We start from the raw sequence: 14,005 nt of genomic DNA, 5'->3' as shown, positions 1-14,005 counted from the left end.
GATCTTTTGTCAATATTTGCAGACCGAAAACACGACAAACCACCCCCTGTGCCGCCAGAGTGTAGACACGAAATCCCCTGGGGTAAAACAGAAATTTCATAACTGGCTGTAGAGTTACTGTTTTTGCCTTTTGGGAGCTTCCACCTCGTGATGGGAAGAGCACTGTCAGCCCAACACAGAAACTCTGCTGCCTGGAGTCACGTGGATCCAGATGCAAGGAGACTTGAATGCCATGCTAAAGAGTTTGGGTAATAACAATGATAAAATGCTACTTATTGAGGTAGACGTGTTTAATGTATCTTCTTTCATCCTGAAGGCTAAGAATTTGTACAGCCATATTACAGATTTGGAAAATGATGTGAAGAGAAGCTAAGAGATTTGCCATTGCCACTCAGCTGCCAAAGGTCAGAGGCAGGATTCTAGTCTGTCCCCTTTGTTCCATCACCCCTGCCTCCCCCTGGGCCCAGCCACCATCACCTCTCCCTGGGGGAGCTCCTAATTGTTCTCCCTTCTTCCTCTTGTGCCCTTCTCCAACCTATCTCCAGCCAAAGTGATCTTTAACAATGTAAACCCAGTTGTATCACTCTTTCCAATATAATGGTCATTACTTCTACTTCTCAGCCTCCATCCTCCAGCCATTGTCCAGCAATTCGGGCACAATTCACTCCTGCTCAGAAGGTGAGTCGATGTGGTAGTGCCACTGGCTCTGCTATAGGAATTGGTTCACAGGACTTTGCATCTACCTGGCCACAGACGTTGGGAAGGTGTGAAAAAAGGCCATCAGCTGGATGCTCAAGATTGAATTCTGAGATTGTGGTGGTGATGCTCTTGCTCTCATTCCTGTCTGCAGGGAGCCATCCTGTGACCCCGGAAGAAACCAGCCCAAGGAAGGTACTAACCTACAGAAGAAGGACATGGCCAGGGTAATCACATAGACCCAGAGTTGGAACCCTGACTGTACCACACCCGAAGCCTTCCCACCTTTCAACCTCTCGGTGATGGTGAACCAATAAACCCTTTTTATTGTTCAAGCCAGTGTGAGTTAGGTTTGCTATAACTTGCTGCAGAAAGTCTCCTGAGTGGTTCAGATACCTGTTGGTGCTCCTGGAATTGCATCCAGATGCCCTACCTTAGTATTAAAATCTCATTCAACTCTAAGATCAATGAGTGGGGAGGGTGAGGGCTAGATTTTCATTGACCCTGGTATTGCCAGCCCCTACTAGACATCAATCTGGCACAGAGCAGACAATGTTAACTTTTTTTCCTTGAAGGAGTAAAACCCAGGTCTCTTTTCAGTGTCTTATCAGCCTCCCAAAGGCAGGGAATCCCACTGGGATCCCTGATCACCTACCAGAGCCACCTCTCTGCAGTCGACTACATTTTGCTAGACATCGGCCTTGCTGTCCACCTTCCCCATCAGCGTCCTCACAGAGACCACCATGAGGGAGGGGCAGCAGGTCTGAACTTGAGGCTATGTCCAGCAGTGTGTCTGAGCTCCAGGTGCCCAGGAGGGGACCATGGCCGAGCAATGCCCAGGGCATAGGATGGTGCAAGCAAGATGTAAACAAGATGCAAACAAGACGGTGCAAGGAGATGCAAACAAGATGGTGCAAGGAGAGCCTCCAAAACAGTATGGAATTCACACAAGTAAATGAGAGGGACTTCAGAGCCATTGTGATTTGGGCAGCGATGAATATGACCAGCAGGGTGACCAGTGGACCATGAGAAACATCCACGTGTGGGTTCAAAGAACATTGCATTCCTTTGTTTACCTAACCCACATCCTCCTTCCTGTCTTAGGGCCTTTGCACTGCCCTTTCCTCGGACTGATTGCCCAGTTACTCTACCTCATGACCAACCTCTGTCTTCACTCTCTGCAGAGTGCTTATCAATGGCTGATTGCATTTGTTTGCTTTTGTTTCTCTGTCCATGAGAGCAAGGTCCTTGATTGTCTTATTTATCACTACTTCTCTCATATCAAAAATCCCTCCATAGTCCTGACTCAACAGCTCATGCCTATAATCCCAGCACTTTGGGAGGCTGGGAAGTGAGGATTGCTTGAGGCTAGGAGTTTGAGACCAGCAACATAGCAAGACCCCATTAAAATAAAATAAAATAAAAATTATCCAGGCGAGGTGATGTGTGTCTGTAGTCCCAGCTACTGAGTGGGGCTGGGGTGGGAAAACCACTAGAGCCTGGGAGGTTGAGGCTGCAGTAAGCCCTGATCACAACGCTGCATTCCAGCCTGGGCGACAAAGCGAGACCCTATACCCCGACAAAAAAAAAAACAAAAACAGAACCAAAACTCCCCCCATAAACACACATTAAATAAATGAACAGTTGCCCTGCCCCCTCCACTCAGAGGCCCACCCCCTTCAATTGTGAACTTGGTCTCATCAGTCAAGTACATTCAGATGTCATCTCCTCACAGGGGCCTCCACCTCCCTCATCCCCAGTAATCCCTCCTCCCCCACCTCACTTATTTCCTTCATGCTCTTTAGGGCAATATAAAATTATCTCATGTATTGGTGTTTACTTGTTAGTTATCTGCCTTTCTCCTGTGAATGTAAACTATATCTTTCCTTGTCCCCAGGGGAGATCACTTCCAGACTTTAAGTAGGTGCTCAATAAACTTTTGTGGCCGGAATGAACAGCAAGGGAGGAAATGAATCTCCAGGGCTCTGGAACCAGTGGACGTAAGAAGATAAAGAAAGAATGAAAGTTGATTTCAAAGTAATTCTGTGAGGTAAACAGGGTGGGTTTTTCTACCATGGCTGTTGAGAGACGAGGAAAGCAAAGTTTACAATGTTGTGACCTCATCAAAATAGCTTGTCTGGTGAAGTCCATAGTTGAACTTGGGTCTGATTCCTTTTCCAGTTCCTTTTCTTTTGAATCATGCAGCTTTCCTGTTGAAACTCATCTATATAGATGCTAAAAGTATCAGCAATCTCCTCTCTGCAAGTCGCTCCAAATTCTCACAAGGTGGAGCATGGCTGTTTGAGAAGCCATCACTGAATCTCCTAATGTGTTGGCCCTCACAATGCTGCAGTTATATCGCTTTCATGAGACACTAGCAACCAATAGCAGCCTGGCATTGTAAAAGTTTCTCCGTGCCTTTGTGCTACAGCCAGGCCTCTGGCTTCTCTTTTTCTCTCAGTTATTACCTTAACCATGCCCTGGAGACCTAAGGAGCCAGTTTATTTTGACTGGGAGATTGTTAAACTGCAGGAGGCAAACCAGAGACACTGCCAGGCTGTGATTTCCATTGCTCCACATGACCAGGGGGTGCTGAGAATAGCCAAGGCCGCTTCCTGCAGGAGGAGGAAATGGCAGTTTCCTCAACTCCAGGAAACCTTACTTCCTCTCTGGTGCCTAGCTCCGTGTTAACCAATTAGACAGCTTCTTCCCACCCGAGACCCCAGAGACCTGGCCCAAGCCTGGAGAAGACATCCTGTTTCCCCTGAGGAAGCGGCCCAGATTGAAGGAGCCACTAGGGTATTTGAGGGGGGAGTGAGTAGGGAGTAGGGCAGGAAGGGGCTGACAAGGAGTAATAACGGTGATATCCAGTGTCTACTAAGAACCACACCCCCACTGCCACCCCCACTCCTCTGTCCTGACCCTGAGAGATCTCAATGCACTTGGCAAACTCTTACTGGCCTTTGTAGTCCAAAGTCTTCCTGTGATCCCGTCTCATCCTCAAGCCGGCTCCTCCATCCACCATTTCTCTTCTGTATACCATCCCAGTCCAAAAAACAATGCTGCCCTTTCTTGGTTTCTACAGAAAACAGGCTCCCACCACACATTCCAGGAGTTTAGAAACGTTGCTGAGCACTAAGTGGGCACCAGGCACCATCACATTGCCTGGCAGATAGCCTCATGCAGACAGCTCCGGAGCCAAGCTTCCTGGGTTCAAATCCTGTTTCACATCCTCTGTCCCCAGCTAGCTATGCCTTGTCGGGTGGGTCATTTAACCCTCTGGGTCTCAGCTTTTCCTCTATTTCCCCCTATGTATGGGAATAGTGGTAATTAGCCCTTCAGTGTTGTAGGGAGATGCAATGGGACAAAGCCCTGGGCTTATAGCTCAGTACTCAGTGATGGTCATTATTGTTTTACTCTGCTTCCTCCTCCATTTCAGAAGCAGGGGGAAAAAAACCCACAAAACCCTTTCCTTGTCTCTTGAAGAATAATGTACCCTTTCCCTGAAACCTTGGCACTAGCCAGTATCCATGCTTGGGAATTTCAGTTTCTACAGGAACCAATCTTCTGAGGATATTTTTCTGAGTGCTTTACTTGTGTGTGGGATCTCAGTGAATAAAACCTTCCCAATCTCATTATCATTTATTACCATTTAATATCAACCACTCACTAAATAACTTATTATCTCATTTTTAAAAATAAACTTCCTATCTTAGAATAGTTTTAGACTCACAGGAAAAATTGCAGAGGTAACAGAGAATTTCCAGATACTTCACACCCAGTTTCCCCAAAATTTAACATCATATGTGAATGTGGTACATTAGTTAAAATTAATGAACCAATATTAATATACTATAATTAACTAAAGCCCATGGTTCCTCCTTAGGTTTTACATAGTGTCTTTCTTTCTCCTTCCTTCCTTTCTTTCTTTCTTTCTTCTTTCTTTCTTTTTTTCTTTCTTCCTTCTTTCCTTCTTTCTTTCTTTTTCTTTTTCTTTCTTTCTTCTTTTTTTCTGTCTTTTCTTTCTTTCTTCCTTTCTTTTCTGTTCTTTCTTTCTCTCTCTCTCTCTCTTTTTTTTTTTTTAGATGAAGTCTCCCTCTGTCACATAGGCTGGAGTGCAGTGGCACAATGTCAGCTCACTGCACCCTCCGCCTCCCAGGTTCAAGCAGTTTTCCTGCCTCAGCCTCCCGAGTAGCTGGGATTACACCACCACCATGCCTGGCTAATTTTGTGTATTTCTACTAGAGATGGGGTTTCACTATGTTGGCCAGACTGGTTTCAAACTCCTAACCTCAGGTGATCCACCCACCTCGGCCTCCCAAAGTGCTGAGATTACAGGAGTGAGCCACCGCGCCTGGTCCCTAGCATCCTTCTGTTCTCAGATCCCACCGAAGATACCACATTATATTTAGTTATCAAGTCTCTTCGGGATCCTCTGGTCTGTGACAGCTCCTTGTTTTCATGACCTTGACAGTTTTGTGGAGTATTGGCCAGGTATTATGAAGAGTATCTCTCAGTTAGATTTTGTTTCATGTTTTTCTTTTGACTAGATAGACTGGGGTCTGGGACTGAAAGGAAGAACACCACAGAGGTGACATTTTGGTACATACTGTAGACATGACTCAGCACCACTTATGTTGACCTGATCACCTGACTTAGGTCGTGTTTGTCAAGTTTCTCCACTAACATTACTTTCTTTTTTTCCTCCGTCTATACTGTATTCTTTGGAAGAAGGTCACTATGCACAACACACATTTAAGGATTAGGGAGTTATACTCCGCCTCCCACAGGGTGGAATATCTATACAAATGATTTGAAATTCTGCTGCACAAAAAAATTGTATATTTTCCCCCATTCATTTATTTCTTTATTTATTTATATCAGTATGGACTCATAGGTATTTATTTTATACTTTGTATTATAATACTACATTATTATTATTATTATTATTATTATTATTTGGAGACAAGGTCTCGCTCTGTAGCCCAGGCTAGAGTGCAGTGCTGTGCGATCTCAGCTCACTGCAATCTCTGCTTCCGGGGCTCAAGTGATCCTCCCATCTCAGCTCTGCCAAGTAACTAGGACTACAGGGATACGCCACCATGCTCGGCTAATTTTTTAATTTTTTGTAGAGATGAGGTCTCACTATATTGCCCAGGCTAGTCTCAATCTCCTGGGTTCAAGCCATCCTCCCGCCTTGGCCTCCTGAAGTGCTGGGATTATAGACGTGAGCCACCATGCCCAGCTACCTTATTTATTTTGTTGTTCAAATGTTCCAGCTTTGGCCATTGGCAGCTCTTTCAATTGGTTCCTCCATCACATTGATACACCCATATAATTGTTTTTGTTTTGCTTTGTTTTTGAGAAATTTCTTACTTTCTGGTACTAGGAGATGCTCTAGGACCCTCTTATAAACGTCCGGCCCCAGTCATAGATTCAGCCATTTCTCCAAGGATTGCTGGTTCCTTGTACTGCACAATAGTACTGAAAACCAAAATATGGGCTCTAGGTATACTTGCAGCCACTGAGATGTCATTGCTTCTAGGCTCTCTCAGCTGACACAGCCAGGAAACATATATGTGTATATACTAACCTGTGTATATATCCATGTCTACACATTTTCTATATATAAACATCTGTATCTGTATTAAGCTAAACATGATTCACACTGTACCTCCAACTCGAACCCAATATCACATACGGCGTTCTAGCTTCCTCCACTTGCTTACCTATGCACTCCCCTCCAAGAGTAAAAACCCTGGCTTCCACCATCCACCATCTTTTTATTTATTTGTTCAGTCCCAGCATACCTGTATAGCAGTACCATAATTGTTAACCCATATCCCACAGGAAACAACTTTTCAGCTAGAGTGCAGTACTTGTATATAGTTTCTTTTGCCTTTAATCTTATAGACTCCATTTAATTCCAAAATTACTTAGGTCCACAACAATTTCATCCACCGCATCACTGTGGTTGTTTTATACATTTGTGATACAATTAGATTGCTTTATCACTTTATGCATCTGGTCCTGGGTTCTCTTGACATCCTAAATAGTTTTTTAAATTCATTTAAATACAAAAGGTTCACTGTGTGCTGTGAAGTTCTGTAAGTTTTCATAAATGCCTATTGTCATGTATCCACAATTGCAGTATCATGCATAATGGTTTCACCACTCTAAAAAATTCCCTGTACCTCATCTGTTCAGTATTCCCCCTAATCCCTGACAACTGCTTATCTTTTTACTCCCATTACAGTTTTGCCTTTTCTAGAATGGCACAGACTTGGAATTGTACACTATGCAGCTTTTTCAGGCTCTTTCTTCATTTAGTAATACACATTTAAGATTCATTCATATCCTCTCAACAGTTTGATAGCACCTTATTTTCTCAATCATGAGATAGTATTCCATTGTGTATATGTACCACCGTTTGTCCACCAATTCGCTTATTGAAGGACATTTTGGGGTTTTTTTTCAATTTTTGGCAATTATTAAAATAAACTATAAACAATAGTGTGCAAGTTTTTGCTTGAACATTCATTTTCAAATCAGTTGGATAAATACCTAGGAGTATATTGCTAGATCACAGAGTAAGATTAGATTTAGTTTTGTAAGAAACTGCCACACTGTTTTCTCAAGTGGCTATACGATTTTGCATTCCCACAAGCAATGAATGAAATTTCCTATTGCTCCACATCCTCATCAGCATTCAGTATTGTCAGTATTGGATTTTGGCCATTCTAAAAGGTGTGTAGTGATATCTTGTGGTTGTTTTAACTTGCAATTCCCTGATGACAAATTATGTTGATCAGCTTTTCACATGAGCATTTCCCTTCTGTACATCTTATTTGGTGAGGTGTCTGACTGCACCTTTTGCTCACTTTTTAACTGGATTGTTGGTTTTCTTATTGCTGTGTTGATGTGTCTTTTGTATATATTGGATATAAGTCCTTTCTCAGACATGTGTTTTGCAAATATTTTCTCCCATTCTATGGCTTGTCTTTTGACTATCTCCATAGTGTCTTTCACAAAGCAGAATTTTTTTATGTTAATGAAATCCAAGTTACCAGTTTTTCCTCTCATGCCTTGTACCGTTGGTGTTGTATCTAATCGCTTATCACCAAACCTTGAATGATTTTAAATATGCTATCTTATGGAATCATTACACCACTGCTCTTGGGCAGGGGATGTCATTTTCTTTTTTTCTTTTCTTTTTTTTTTTTTTGAGACGGAGTCTCACTCTGTCTCCCAGGCTGGAGTGCACTGGCCGGATCTCAGCTCACTGCAAGCTCCGCCTCCCGGGTTTACACTATTCTCCTGCCTCAGCCTCCCGAGTAGCTGGGATTACAGGCGCCCGCCACCTCGCATGGCTAGTTTTTTGTATTTTTCAGTAGAGATGGGGTTTCACCATGTTAGCCAGGATGGTCTCGATCTCCTGACCTCGTGATCCGCCCGTCTCAGCCTCCCAAAGTGCTGGGATTACAGGCTTGAGCCACCACGCCCGGCCGGGGATATCATTTTCGTTTCATAGAATAAACAGCTTTCTGTCACAGTTATCTCTTCAGGACCTTGAAATAGGGAAAATGAGAGAATGGGTAAGCACCAAGAGAGAATATATAGGCAAAAGCAGGCCAAGACAAACATTACAAGGCTTCAAAGCTCCCTGTTCAACCTTAAAATTCATGAGCATTTGATTATCTCTTCCACTGAATAGCTGTATTTGTTTTAATGTAAATATTATATTATTATTGCCAAGTTGGCAATTATTATTGCCAAATATTATATTATTATTACACACACACCACCACCACCACCAAAGTTTTGGTAAAACTGGTGCTTCATTAGCAAACGCCATGTTTAATGACTGAGTGACTTTATATCCTCCAGCAGTGACACACTTCTCCCAGGAATATTTGTACCTCAGTTTGGGAAGCAAACTAGACTGAAGGAAAGGGCAAGGTTGAGCACCTTGTCAAATGTCACACAGCTAGCAAGTGGCCGACCCAAGATTTGAGTCCTGAGTAAGCAGACTCCAAAGCTAGTGCTCCCAAGAAGCCTTGCGGGTACAGTATGTCTGCCAGCATACAGTGTCTGTGTCCTTGACCAGACGCAGCCTGGCTCAGGGAGGCTGACATCATCTCCATTTCAAGGAGGCACACTTCTTCCCTCACCATTGATCTGGCCTTCCTCTGGCCTTCACAGCCCCTAGCGTCATACCATATCATTTAGGCTTCCCTCCCTCTTCAAAGCATGAATTAGGAAAGGAGGGAAAGCAACCTCAGGATGTGTCTGTGACGAATGTGGGAAAGAACCAGCCCTAGGGGGATGATAAAGACCTTGAAAAAACCAAACAAACAAAAAAAGATTTTCTTTATAATAAAAAACTTTTATACTCAAACAATTTTTTGCTGAAACAACAATGCACGTAAAACCTATTGAGGGAAATGTATAATTATGCCAAATTAAACTGTGTAGAAGCGTCTCCCTGGCCGTGAGAACCATTTATTTCTTGGTTCAGTTGTATTCGGTGGCTGGGGCTGGAGTAGCCACTGTTCTAAAAGAAGGAGCTTCTTTAGAAAAAGAGGTCATTCTCTCAGAGAAATGACTTTTGCCCTCCAGAGCTGGGACCTGACTGGCTCCTCTAGAAAAAGTGGGAGCTGCAGGCATGTCTCTGTGAGCACACCTGACCACAGAGCCCAGCGCTGGGCCAAGCAATCTCTTTGTCCCCACCCATCTCATCTGGATTGTATACATTCAACAAACATGCCCATGTATTGGGCATGAACCGCCAACTCTACTTTCCTCCTAAGGGCTCAGTGGCCTTATAAGTGTTCCCTTTATCTCACATGCTGTCCTGGAGTGCAAGCCCTAAATTCAAGTCTCTTCTGCAATGACTAATTCTGTGATCTTGCTTGACATCTCTGCACCACTTTCCTCCCATCCATCTGTGAAACACGAGTGAGAGGCTCCCAGGTGGGCATGGAGCAGGATGCTTTCACCTACGTCATTTGAAGGAGATTGCTCTTCTAGCAGAAAAAAATGACAAGGAAGTGACTATATCATCAAGATGAGTCTTTGAAGCTTCCTGCAAAGTCTTCATGTCCTTTGGTGGCAAATGTTTCCTCTCAAATGTATGTAAAATATTTAGCACAATGTCCTAACTCAGTCATTGTGGATGCCCTTTCCTTCCCCTTTTTTGCAACTGCTTCAGAGAACCCCCACCCACTTTTGTATGCCTCACTGCCTGGGATAAGGCAGCTTTGCCCTGTGCCCCACTTAAGCCCTGAACCTCAATGCATCTTCAGGGAAAGCTTCAGAGTGACTGCTGCCATTCACTTTTCAAACACCCCAAAATGGGGTTCCAAGCCTCATTCCAATCAGTGTAACTAACGGAAGGAGCTGGAACAACCGGGATTGTGGGAGATTAACCAGCTCTCCCACTGAGAGGCCAGGCAACCTGTGTTACTAAATCCTTCTACCGGATTAAGCCAGAGCCCACAGATCAGCCACAGGCTTGAACAGATGTGACACAACAGGGCACTTTCTGGGCCTTGGTCCAAGGAAGGAGCTAAAAGTAGATGGTGCATGGGCACAAGGCACTTGTCACTCTCTCCCTTGTAGAGGCAGTGGGCTGTCTCAGAAAGAACATGAGTCAAAAGACCTGCGTTGGCCCAGCTTGGCCATGTGTCAGCTGTGTGACCTTGAGTGAGTCACTTCACTGCTCTGGGCCTCCATTCCTTCAACAGAAAAGTGGAGCTCATTCTATGGATTTCACAGAGTCATGAAGGATTCTGAAATAATCCAAATTTTATTTCTTCAATGACCCTCAAAATGAAATATGAATGGGATTGTCTCTGGCTGGATAAAGGCCTGGCTCAAAAGACCAATCATGTCTGTGGCTTCTCTGACTCCTCCTCCTTCCTCTGTGCTTCTTGGTGCTTTGCACATGCTTCCCCCGTAACACTCTGCTTCAGGAGTTCTTCTCCTGTAACTCGACTTCTTGGAAACAGGGATTCTGCAATATTTATCTCTGCTTTCCCACACCTGGCCACACATGAGTTCCTAAATATGTATATCCAACTAAATGTGCTTTGTAAATAATGCAATCCTCTGATCATTATCTACAGTCTAGGAAGGGAAATGGAACATATCAATAGATATTAATATATCTGTCAATATTAGCATACCCATGAACATATCTATCAAAATGTTCCATTTTCCCTCCTAGACTGTAGATGCTTTGAGGGCAAGGATCAGAGCTACTTCATCCACGTATCTACCATGGCGCCAAACTAGACACACAGGGAGTGTTCAGTGAGTATATGTGGAAAGCAAGGAGAAAGATGGGAAGGGGAGAGGAAGAAATAGAAACTCCCCCTCCCCAACAGCAGCAGCCAACCCAGCCAGTTCACCTGCCCACTCAGCCACTGGGCAGACCCACACTCTCACTCCGTTTCCTGAGACCAGAAATGAGATTTTTTTTAGTCTTCTTGGCCCAAAACTACAAAATTCACAAGGGCCAGACAATTTTTCTTTCCACCAAGATTTTCCTGTGTGATGTCCAAAGACTCAGCAGTCACCCAAAGGTTCTGATTGCAATGGATTGTCAAGGTTACAGATCCCCTGTAGAATTTCTCCACTAAGATGGATGAGAAGACACCACCTTCTATTTGTTTGCCCTAGACGCAATGCTGTTTTCAACCCTAGTTTCTTTGCCCATGATGTCCCCTTTTGTCTAAAATGCCTTTTTTCAACCTCCAAACCATATTGTCATACTCTACAGTTCCTACCACCATCATGCTGACAGCAGCCAATTTGCCCAGCGGACTCACGCTTACCCTTCAAGATGTGACTGAAGTGGAACCTCACTGGCAAAGGAGGTGATCGGCACAGGGGGCATACAGAACAGTTGCTAGGAGCCCTGACATTAGAGTCAAATCTCAACACTCACATATATAAGCTCTATGACCTTGGGAAAGTCACTGTCCATTTCTGAGTCTCAGTTTGCCCATCTGTAAAATGGACAGGACAACAAGATCCTTCTTCATAGGTTTGTTATGAGAAGTAAATTGGAAAAATGAATGTAAAGGGCTTGACACAGTACTTGGCACATAGAAAGCTCTGTATAAATGGCAACTGTAGGTGCATATGAAATATTCCTTGTCCCCCAGATCGGATTAGGCATCCCTCCTCCCCACCCCCATGGCACCCTGTGCTTACTCCTGTAGTGGCCATTTATCTCACTGTTTTCATATCTGCTTATACTTGTGGCCCTACTAAGCTATGGAGATCTCACAGGCAGGAACTCTCTGTCTTCTTATCCCCATGGCCCAGTACTAGGGCTGTTTGTTGCATGAGTGAATGAATTAGTGGAATTAATAAATACATGAATAAATAGATTGGATGAATATATCTTTAGGCTACATGGAGAGCAGTGCTTATTCTAAGCTCATTGGGGATGGAGATGCGGCTGCCAGCATGTCTTAGGTCTGAACCATGCCTAGGATGCCACAGGAAGCCCATGAGGCCAAAGACTAGTGGGGGCAGTGAGACTCAAAGGTAAATTTTTGTTACTGCTGAGCTTGCCCCTGTCAACCTTTCCCAAGGCCTGCCAGGTGACTAACCATCAATAAGTATTTGATTGGAATTCAGAGATTCATTCATTCATCCAACTAATATGTATTGAGCCAGACAATGTTCCAGGAAATAGGGCATAGCCATGGATAAGATGGGTGTATTTCCAGAAGAGACAAAAGAAAGTGGCTGGGTGTGGTGGCTCACGCCTGTAATCCCAGCATTTTGGGAGGCCGAGGCAGGCAGATCACGAGGTCAGGAGTTTAAGACCAGCCTGGTCAATGTGGTAAAACCCCATCTCTACTAAAAATACAAAAATTAGTTGGGTGTGGTGGTGGGTGCCTGTAATCCCAGCTACTGGGGAGGCTGAGGCAGGAGAATGGCTTGAACCCAGGAAGCGGAGGTTGCAGTGAGCCAAGATCATGGAGTGCATTGGCACTCCAGCCTAGGTGACAGAGCAAGACTCCATCTCAAAAAGGAAAAAAAAAGAACAGAAAGAAAGAAAGAATGATTCCATTTTGGATTATATGATGAGAGGTAACAAAGGCCAATATCACCTATGGCTGTGGAAGTTGGAAGAGAAAAGAGGAGCAACAGACAGGGAGTCAGGAAACCCAGATTCTTATTTTTTCTGTCAGCACAGTCATCTCAACCAAGTTGCTTGGCCTCTCTCTGCCACTGGGACACATGACTTATATAGGGAGGACCTATCTGCCCTGCCCAACACAAGGCCAGATATTCATATGGAGGATGATTGTAGAAAATGCTTTGGAATCATGGAAAGAGGACAACTTTTTGGCTCTGTGAACTCAGATACATCATTCATGTCTCCAAAGCTCTAGTTATTGATCTGTTAAATGGAGCTAGAGGTACTCGTTTGGTCTACTTTGCAGTGTCATGGGGGGTCTTAACCTAGACCTTAGAAGGAGAAAAGAGTTTGTAAGAAATAAAGAACACTGACAGTGTAACTGTCTGGTGTAGACCTGTAGTTATTCTACTCACCCCTCAGTTTCAAAGACTGGCTCTTCCTCAGGTGGTTCACTTAGCCTCTCTGATCCTCAGAGTCCTCATCTGAAAAATGGGGATAATAATCCTAGCCTAGCACACTCTGTAATGTTGTGAGAACTATATGAAATAATAGATATGGAAAACTTTGTCAATGTTACCATGCTATATTAAGTAAATTTGAGGGGTGATATGGTTTGGATCTGTGTTCCCACCCAAGTCTCATGTTGAAATATAATCCCCAGTGCTGGAGGTGGGGCCTGGTGGGAGGTGATTGGATCATGGGGGCAGTTTCTCATGATTTAACCCATCTCCCTTCACCTCCCCCGCACCCACCCGTGCTGTCACCTTGATAGTAGGATCTCATGAGATCTGGTTGTTTTAAACTGTGTGGCACCACCCCTTCACTGTCTTCCTCACACTCCAGCCATGTAAAACGCCTTCTCTCGCTTTGCCTTCCACCATGGATTGGAAATTTTTCCTGATGCCTCCCCAGAAGCAGAAGCCACTATGTTTTCTGTACAGCCTGCAGAACCATGAGCCAATTAAACTTAGTTTCTTTTTTTATTTTTTATTATCATTTTTTTCAGATGGGGTTTCGCTCTATCACCCAGGCTGGAGTGCAGCCTCCACCTCTCGGTTCAAGCAATTATCCCACCTCAGCCTCCCGAGTAGCTGGGATTACAGGCTAATTTTTGCATTTTTAGTAGAAATAGAGTTTCACCATGTT

At 44.1% G+C, this 14,005-nt stretch overlaps 1 long non-coding RNA gene across 2 annotated transcripts; it reads left to right on the top strand.

Moving 5' to 3' along the window:
• The first annotated feature begins 123 nt into the window (after window positions 1–123).
• Window positions 124–2,000, top strand: LOC108532940 (uncharacterized). 2 transcript variants are annotated; one of them, XR_001886601.1, is made up of 4 exons: window positions 124–404; window positions 622–678; window positions 851–923; window positions 1,297–2,000. It is a non-coding gene; the product is annotated as an uncharacterized LOC108532940 (long non-coding RNA). The 2 variants fall into 2 exon arrangements; XR_001886600.1 differs by having other exon boundaries at window positions 124–678.
• The last annotated feature ends 12,005 nt before the right edge of the window (window positions 2,001–14,005 follow it).

The sequence above is a fragment of the Rhinopithecus bieti genome, unplaced genomic scaffold, assembly GCF_001698545.2.
Source record: "Rhinopithecus bieti isolate Rb0 unplaced genomic scaffold, ASM169854v2 scaffold_6380, whole genome shotgun sequence".
Lineage (NCBI taxonomy): Eukaryota > Metazoa > Chordata > Mammalia > Primates > Cercopithecidae > Rhinopithecus > Rhinopithecus bieti.
This window is presented reverse-complemented; position numbering and strand designations above follow the sequence as displayed.